Here is a 10,556-nt window from a genome sequence, read left to right on the forward strand (position 1 = left end):
CAGTAGACCCCAGATATCTGCGAGTTCCGAACTTTCAATAATTGGAAATACGATCGAATAGAACGCTATTTAAAATCAGTCCAATCGGTCCATAAATAACGAAGATATGAGTAAAACTCCAAACCAACTCTAAAAATTTCTTCATAAATTAAGATTTTTTATTCATGCTCCAACATAAATGGAGTTAGAAGCCATAAAAAGAAACTTGTTGGTACTTTTTCGTTTTTCAAAAGGTACTTTTTGAATTTTCCATACTATTGAAGCTACAAATATGAAATTAAGTATGTAGAGTCTGAATTAGGTGAGAATTTCAAAATATACTTTTGGAATATTCTATAATATTGAACCAAGGGACATAAAATTAAGTACGTAGATTTGGAATAAAAGGGGACTTTTTGGTACTTTTTCGTTCTACAGAAGATACTTTTTGAATTTTCTTTAATATTGAACATAGAAACATGAAATTATGTATGTAGAGCCCGGATTAGGCGAGAACAGATAAAAGGGTACTTTTTGGTACTTTTTCGTTGTACAAAAGATACTTTTTGAATCTTCTATAATATTAAACCTAGAAACACGAAATTAAGTATGTGTGGCCTAGATTAGATCAAAACACATAAAAGGGGACTTTTGGTACTTTTTCGTTCTACAAAAGGTACTTTTTGAAATTTCTATCTATCTATTTATCTACTTATCTATCTATCTATCTATCTATCTATCTATCTATCTATCTATCTATCTATCTATCTATCTATCTATCTATCTATCTATCTATCTATCTATCTATCTATCTATCTATCTATCTATCTATCTATCTATCTATCTATCTACCTATCTATCTATCTATCTATCTATCTATCTATCTATCTATCTATCTATCTATCTATCTATCTATCTATCTATCGATCTATCGATCTATCTTTCGTCTTCAGCCTTGTTCAATATTTTTTACCTACTGTAGTGTCTACAAAAGCAAAACACCAATACGTTAAAAAATAGATAAACGACGATGCGCTCTCTGATGTAGAATTAAATGTACTGAATGGCCGTATGAATAAATAAGTAAATAATTTGCTTTTGGAATCACAGGCAGCAGTAGCACATTTTACACTGAAGGCTTTTTACACTAATGGCAATAATTTCAAATACCCCTTGCGGTGAGACAAATTGTGGCCAAAACAAAGTGCTATGACAAAAAATATAATCGAATAATTAAAACTAAAAAGTTTTAAAAGCCAACATTTTAAAATGCAATTTGAATGTAATTTATTAAAACTAAATTTTTTCCATTTAACGCTAATGTAGGTTTTAAAATTAAATTATATTTTATTAGAGGCAGTTACTATACATTTTTGAAAAATCTATTTATTTATGTGAAAATATGTGAGTAAATTATAAACCTATGTTAAATATTTTTAATTAATTTTCTTTTTAATATATTTTCTTTTTATATATATTTACTTTAGGGATAAAAGTTTTGAAATTCAGAAATTTATATGTTGTTCCTTGAAATATCGTTATTAAATTGTCTTATCTAAAAAGCTGCAAATAAAGTCAACATAATTTTTTTTCTTTTTTGTAAAAAAAATCTTTTAATTCTTAAAAAATACATCTATTATTTTATTTTCTGTTCTAAACCATTTTAATACTTTATCGCTAAAATAGTATGTATTTCTAAGTTTAAACTTTAGCTTTTTGACAAATTTATAGTTCTACATACGTTAGTATGGTCCATAACAATTGCAGTTTAGTACGGCAACCGTTGGTAGCAATTATTTATATATTCCCCTATAAATTCTATAATCCCAGGAATTTTCATAACTTTTTTTCTTTTTTTTGAACCAGAGCTTTGTTCTATGAAAACGTTACAATCAAAAATCAACACGTACAACTCGTACTTACAACAGGGTAAATAATTATTAAACAAAAATAACGAAAAATAAATATTTCTTTCTAACGAAACAGAAAAAAAAAATAAATTGTTAACAAAAAATAATAACGACACAATTTTTACATTTTATCTGTAATAAAAATACCAGGGCAATTGAAAATAAAACAACAATTGTGAAGCAACAAATACAATCCAAACAAAACAAAACAAAAAAAAAGAGGAAAAACATGATGAAAACTCTAAATGAGAAAGTTTTTCATTTTATGGCACAATGGGGCAGCTTTTAATGTTGCAATTAAACAAGTTAGACACACTTTTGAAAATACAGTTTGAAATGAACAGCAATATTTGTGAACCTACTTTTTAAATTTTTATTTTTGTAAATTACAGACTTCCTCATATCATTACGTTTTGACTTTTTTAATCTGTTGATTTTGAACCTTTCTGGCAACATATAGTTTCCGCGCCTAAATAACTCTTTATTTTTTGAGGTCAATAAGGAAGCAACCGGATTACGTGTACCATTTTCTAAAGAGAGCTTTCCCCATCTATCGAAATCAATAGGAGTCGGTCTAAGCACGGGGATGAGATTTTAAGGCTGATGAGATAAAACTATAAGGCAAAAAACAACAAATTCGTATACGCTGTTGTAAACTGAATCGTATTCCAGAGAGAGTGAGAAAGATCTATTTGCATCCATCGAAAGAAATAGTAGTAGAACGAAACAAGTTCTAGTCGGTGAGGTATTACTGCCAACCACTTTCTAATTAGTTTTTATAAGTTATTGCAATGCTTTCATGTTGGACCTTCTTCGGCAAATACGCCACCAATCGTATACGATGTCGTGATAGAGAGAGAGAGAGAGAGAGAGAAATATCTATTTACCACCACGAAAGAAACAACGGTCGAACCAGACAAGTTCTAGTCTAGTCAAATTCGTTCGGCATCACAATTTCTAGCTTTTGGATGAAACCTCTAATGATTTTACAAGATCTTGTTGAGGCTGACAGCAATCTTCATGGAATAATGACGACCTATTCTTGGACTTAAAACCTTTTACATTTCTTTTATTTTTTTTGCCGATGCTACCAAAATTAGAAGTAGAATTTTGTGAATTGTGTGCGAAATAGTGTTCTATAGTTGAAATGAAAAGTCGACTTTTCGACTTTTTGCATTTAGTTAAAAGTCGATTTTTCGACTTTTTTCATTTAATTAAAGATGCGACATTTAGACTTTTCCACCTTAAGTGTTTTATAAATAGTCGACTTTTCGACCTTATCCGACATTTCAACATTTTTCGACTTTTTTTGAATTTTTTGTGACTTTTTCCAACTTTTTACGAGTTTTCGACTTTTTCCGGCTTTTTTCGACTTTTTTTACTGTATTCGATTTTTCGACTTTTTTCGACTTTCGGACTTTTTTCGTCTTTTTGACATTTTCGACATTCCGACATTTCGACTTTTACTTCCAATGTAGACTTTTCGACTTAATTCACAGACGATAGTCGAAATATCGACTATTTTGGAACAAAATAGTTGACTTCGACTTTTTTCGGCAAAAAGTCGATTGTACGATTATTTATAGAACCCTACAAAGAAACGACGGAAAAAGTCGACTCTTGTAGGAAAGAAGTTAAAAAATCTATTTTGCAAATAAAATTCGGAAAAATCGAAAATAGTCTGAGAGGAGAAAAAAGTCGATATTAAAAAGTTTCAATAATAATTTTTTTAAACACAAAAGTGTAAGAGTCGACTTTTTATAAAACGCAAAAAGTTGAAAAGTTAAATTTCATAATTATGTAAAAATGTGCGTAATAAACCTTAAATAAGCCATTAATATCTTTATAAATACGGGGGTTACCCTTTTCTTTTTTAAATTAGAGATAAGTTCTGTATCTTATATGGAACCAGTTCGTCTAAATTTATAGGTAAAAATTTCCTCAGGGTGGTTACTTTAAAATTTATATAGCTCCAGCTCTTATTAAAACAGTCATTGCTTCAATACGAATGCATGACTCATTGATAGTTTATTTTTATGAAAAGCCTTCTGGTTAGTCATTCCATTCCCATAGTGACACAATTCATTTGTACAGGAGTTGGAGTAAAAGTGTTTATGTTTGGTGACTGTTTAACAAAAAAAAGTTTTCTCTTTTCCATTTGTTGTTGTTGCTGATGAAATTTGTTTTTTTTGGGATTTGGTTAGGGTGAGTGTTGCATGGTTGAGGTGGTTGGTTTTCTGTTTGTTGGTTTATTATTATCATTTTTTTTTCGTCTTCTTCACTGTAACAAAACTTTGCATGAATATTAAACACTAAATAAGTGAATATTCTCAGATACAAAATTTATATTTAATTTATATCAAAATCTCTGTACGTACGCGAGCTTGTATTTAAATAAAATTTTTAAACAAATTAACTTTTTTCTTCAGTTTGTCAAACAGAGAAAAAAATTAAAATAAAAAATAAGAGGGGAGCTTTAACAAAAAAAAAAACTACATGGGAACACGGAATTATGTTGCTAAATTGAAATGTAATTTTGTTTTTTTTTATCATGTTTGTTGTTCTTTATTTTGAAATTATTTCGAAAATCTCCTGGAAAGCATTTAAAAAGAATATTTGTTATTGAGCTTGTAGTTGTTGAACTAAAATAAAACATGCACGTGCTTTAATGACAAGTTTTGTTTCTTTTTTTCTTCTTGGAAAAATCTCTTTCCCTTGATTTCAATTTTCTTTCTTTTTTTCGAACGAAAAACTAATTAAATTGAAAAACAAATTTTTGAGAATGTAATAGCGGAAATTGGAAAAACAGCTCAAAGTTTGGGGGGATATAACTATGATTAAGTAGGGGTAAAAGTTTATTGTTTAAGAAAATATATTAAAACTTTAATTTGGATTTAAAAGTCACATTCTCGTAGAATGAGACCATGCTAGATATACATAAATATTAGTAAATACCTTTTATAAAGGAAAAAGGATCTAAAATAGGACATATACTGGTTCTTGTTAGTTCTCTAACAGATTCTTTAAATAGTCGACATGTTAGGTATTTGCTATAAAGTTTAAAGGACTTTTAAATCGCCCAAATTTTTATAGAGCTTTTTCCCTTACCCAATATCAAAAGAATTTATTAAACAACAACAATTTCAAGAAGATAACAAAACTTAATTATAATTTAAAACCTATTTAAATAACATAATATTTGATTTGCTACTTTAAACATAAACTAAACAATACACAGCAGCAACAGCAACTTGCAGCATCAGCAGTTAAGAAGTAACAACATTAAAGTAGCGTGAGATTTTGAGAAAAAAAAACAAATTAAAATCATGCTGCTGTTAATTAAACTTAACAGAAGATTGAATGAAAAACAATAATTAACGTTACCAAATACTTCTAAATTAAGGTAACGTAACACTATTATTTTTTTTACAAAAAAAATACTACAAAAAAAGGTTAAATTATTTGAAAACCTTTAATTTAACGTTTAAAGCCACAATAGCCAACATAGAGTGTAATGAACAAACCAGCAAGAAGCCATACATTGTTTTGTTGTTTTATTATTGTTTTGACTATGAAACTGACAGCCTAGAAATTTGTAGGAACATACATTCAACAAATAGACATATATCTCAAAATATTTCTGAAGACTCTGTAATAATTTTCAAGAAATATTTATAAAAAAAAGGGCTCATAATAGACATTGATGTATTGCCCTCTGTTTGTATGTGTGTGTTGCTGGTTGCTTTCTGACCAGTTAGTCCAAGTCAGAGACAGACGACAAACCAAAAACACATGCAATAGTAAATCATTGTTAAACCATTTATGAAGAGTAAAGGGACTGAGTCTAAAGTCAAAGATTTGTTTTGGCAGAGAAAGGTATAAGGCGACTGAAGAAACAACTAACTAACTAACTAACTAATTAATTAATTAACTAACTAACTAACTAACTAACTAACTAACTAACTAACTAACTAACTAACTAACTAACTAACTAACTAACTAACTAACTAATTAACTAACTAACTAACTAACTAACTAACTAACTAACTAACTAACTAACTAACTAATTAACTAATTAACTAATTAACTAACTAACTAACTAACTAACAAAAATTCGAGTTTTCGACTTTTTTGCATTTAGGTAAGAGTCGACTTTTCGTAAATAGAAAATAGTCGATTTTTCCACTTTCCGACTTTTTTCGCCTATTTTCGACTTTTCGCCTATTTTCGACTTTTTCCGACCTTCTTAGACTATTTTCGACTTTTCGACAATAACAGACATTTTGACTATTTTCGAAATTTTCCGACTTTTCGACTCTTTCCGACTTTTTTGACTGTTTTTGACTTTATTCACTATTTTTGACTTTTTCCGATTTTTCGACTATTTTCGACTTTTTCCGACTATTTTCGACTTTGTTCGAATTTCTACGATTTTTCGACTATTTCCGACTTTTATTTCCAATGTCGACTTTTTTCACAGACGATAGTCGAGTTATCGACTTCTTTGGAACAAAATAGTCGACTTCGACTTTTCGATTATTAGAAAGTCGATTTATAGAACTCTACTAACTAACTAACCTACTAACTAACTAACTAATCAACTAAGTAAGTAACTAACTAAATAACCAAATAACTAACTAAATAACCAAATAACTAAATAAATAAATAACTCGCTAACTAACTAACTAACTAACTAACTAACTAACTAACTAACTGGTCACAATCAGTTCTCAACATCAAAACATTGTTACGATAGCTACCATGGCTGAGAGAAAATGATTCAACAAAGTAGTTCATTACATGGTCATACTCAATTACTTGTAATTGTAAATTACAAAATTTATCAATAACTAATTACAATTAGGTACTTGTTATTGTTACTGACCAACAACATATAACACTTGCTTGTAATTAAAGTTTTTCAACTTATAATTACTCCTAATATGGAATTTTTTTCTAATTACAAATTACATGTTATTATAAGGGAAAAAATTTACAATTAGAAAAAATTATAAATAATTCAATTACAATTCAGTTGTTAAAACTTCAATTACTATAATTGAAAACGTAATCATTACAATTTCAGACTATACAACTAAAAAAAATTGGGTAGTTCGATGGAGAAAATTGATTATAAAGAAATGTTAAACTTGATTAATGAACTTCAGAGGAGAACAGAAGACTCACTAGACTAAGCGGTACTTGATCTTGAGATGAACAGTAAACAGAAGATAAAACAGTAAACGAGTCTGAATAAAGTTCTCGCTAACATCTACCTATACTTTCATTCAACTTCAATTATTTCTTATAAAATGTAGTCTTACAATATGGTTTTTAAACTTTACCTTGATAATAATCACCGACATTTATAACTTATGTTATGCCAAAATATAGTTACCAACAAACCCTTTAACTTAAAACACTTTCATTTCAAGCATAGCACTCATACCAAAATTATGTTGTAGTATGTATGCATGTCAGGTCCTACAAAAAAGAATTAAGCTTTACTTGTGCTACGCAATCCATCAATCAATTAACTCTTTACATACAACTTACTTACAACATAATTCCATAAATGTCTGTACGGTGTCCCACCCTCTCAGCCAACAACAAATTGAATTCATACAGTAGAAAAGCAAAAAACAGCAGAAGCCAAAACAACAAAAGAAAAACTCAAAATGCAACAACACCAGCAAACTACAGACGGACAGACTGTTAGACGATTTTACAAGAACTTTACAGTTTAAGTTACGTGTCTAAAGTGTCCACTAACTAGAGAGTAAAACAAGACATATGTATTTTGTAAAGAATTTTTGTAGTTGCCAGCTCTGCGTGATTCTAATACCAAAATTTCGAAACACCTTTTGTTTTGTTCTCCATATTATGGGGATTTTTTTTCTAAACTTTTTTATACAACTACTTTTTTCTTGCAGCTTTAACATTTCAGTTATGACCATCATCTAGGCTGTAAGACAACCATCACCTGCATTTGAATTATGTCTTCCATGTGAATAGATTGTATGCTACAAACTACCATGAACAGATTGTAAAACTAGAGCAACTAAAGGGTGGTAGGGATTGGGTGGGAAATTCATATTTTGTTGATTATGAAAAACTACTATACTATAGGACAGACTTTAACACTTGAACTTTACGCACACCTTTACAAAATAAAATTTTAACTATAATGCAACAAGTTTGACCGACCGTATATGGAGTTGACACTTAGGTCATCTTAATTTGTTCGTAGGAGACAGTATTAAATATAACAACCACCTGCACTATTTGTGTTGCTGCTGCTGATCTGACTAAAAATGTGTGTACATATTTATAAAGGAAGAACTATTATTTCTTGTTACAGCAGCAGCAGCAGTAGCAGTGGCAAGCGACACTAGCCTCAACACCTAAAAGTCCAAATTACATAATATAATGCAGCATGGAAACCTTTTGACAGGACAGTGGTTTTAGTTAACATTGAATAATTTAAATTATTTATAATATTTCAGTTAAATAGAAAAAGAAGAATTTTCGAATCGAATCTATTTTTGTATGTATGTATGTATGTACGTACGTATGTATGTATGTATGTATGTATGTATGTATGTATGTATGTATGTATGTATGTATGTATGTATGTATGTATGTATGTATGTATGTATGAATGAATGAATGTATATGTACCAAGATATCTATCAATCTACCTATCTACCTATCTACCTATCTATCTATATATCTATCTATCTATCTATCTATCTATCTATCTATCTATCTATCTATCTATCTATCTATCTATCTATCTATCTATCTATCTATCCACCTATCTATCTATCTATCTATCTATCTATCTATCTATCTATCTATCTATCTATCTATCTATCTATCTATCTATCTATCTATCTATCTATCAATCCATCTATCTATCTATCTATCTATCTATCTATCTATCTATCTATCTATCTATCTATCTATCTATCTATCTATCTATCTATCTATCCATCTATCTATCTATCTATCTATCTATCTATCTATCTATCTATCTATCTATCTATCTATCAATGCATTTGAGAGAGATTTTGAAACATTTATTTAGATTTTGTGATTATGATTCTTCAACATCAAGGAAGAAGTCGAAGAATCTTATCAACATGATCGAATCAAGAAAAGGTTTAAAGAATATATCGTTCTGAAGGTTATAGTAATGTATAACATGAAATTTATAAAAGATATTATGTCATAATATATATAAATTTCGAATATATACACATATTAAAAAAACTTGACCTCTAACCTCTAGTTACATTAAAATTAAAATATTACTTTCGACATTATGATTAGGCCTCTAAGTCCCCAGCTGGGTAATAATTATATTTTCACCCAATAATTTTACTACGAAAAGCTAATAACAATAGCATTTGTTTAAAAAACTAAACAAATAACATTAATAAATATTAATCATTCGCTACATAGACACACCATCTTTACCTAAAAAACGTATCAACATCCATATTCCTATACTAATTTCCGTTGGATTGTTCAATTAAACGTTGGAATTAATTACAACATTTATTGTAATTTAAATAATAATTTATGAAACAAATTTTTCCCAAACCATAACCACTGTTTCGCAGGGGACAAGTGTATAGCTGAAAAATGAAAAAAAATCTGGATTCTTTGGGACATACGAAAAAAAAAAACAAAATCTAGCAAAAAGACCCAGAGTCGAACTACCAACATTGTGCTATATACCTACAAGTATTGTACATAGAAAAAACCTTAAATAAAAAGTGAAATAATGAATGGGCCAAACTAAAGTACTTACTTACGTTTGTTTAAAATTGTATGAATAAATGTTTTTTTTTTCTCTACTTTTCAAAGGCAGGCAGCCAACAAACGCACAGCAGTGGGTCGTCGGACTCCTGTACCGATTGTAATTCATTTCAAAAGTTGTACAAAATAATAAATTTGTTCAGGTTAACAACTACATTTTAATTTATGTTTTATTTTATTCTGTTTTTTTTACTTTTTGTAGAATTCAATGTAAATACATACTTGAATGAATGGATTTGTATAGCCATCTTGGCCTAGCCAGTGGCTATTTCATAGAAACCAACTGATAGCCAGGTGACTGACACAAATAGGGCATAAAAGTAAACATCCAAAAATGTTTAAAGCTTTAAATTTATAATAAAGCTAATAATATTTATGTCAATTACCTTAAATAAAAAAATAATCATTAAAAAAATTGAAATTATTACATTATTACACTTTAGATAAATTCTATTTTGCATGATTAATGCATTTATTTATAATCACGGTCAAAATAAGAACAACAATATATTTCTAGTTCCTTTCTACGAAAACTTTTATATAAAATAGGTGGTTATACATTTCCCATCATTGGTCAACTTTGTTCGAGTGTAAAAAAACAAAATTAATTATTGCGAATAAATAGTTCACGAGATTGTCAGTAGCTCTATTCTAGAATTAGACTTTTGTCGTACAAGAATGTACTAAAGATAACGCTAAGCAATGTTCTTATTCTGAAACTAAGTACGAAACGAGCTCAAATTAAGCTTTTGTAAGGAGTAATTAAATCTCTTACATACTTAAAACTTTCTTATTGTTATCTTAACTTAAGTATGCAATTAAGCATAATTTGATTTGAAA

This window comes from Lucilia cuprina, chromosome 3, assembly GCF_022045245.1.
Source record: "Lucilia cuprina isolate Lc7/37 chromosome 3, ASM2204524v1, whole genome shotgun sequence".
Lineage (NCBI taxonomy): Eukaryota > Metazoa > Arthropoda > Insecta > Diptera > Calliphoridae > Lucilia > Lucilia cuprina.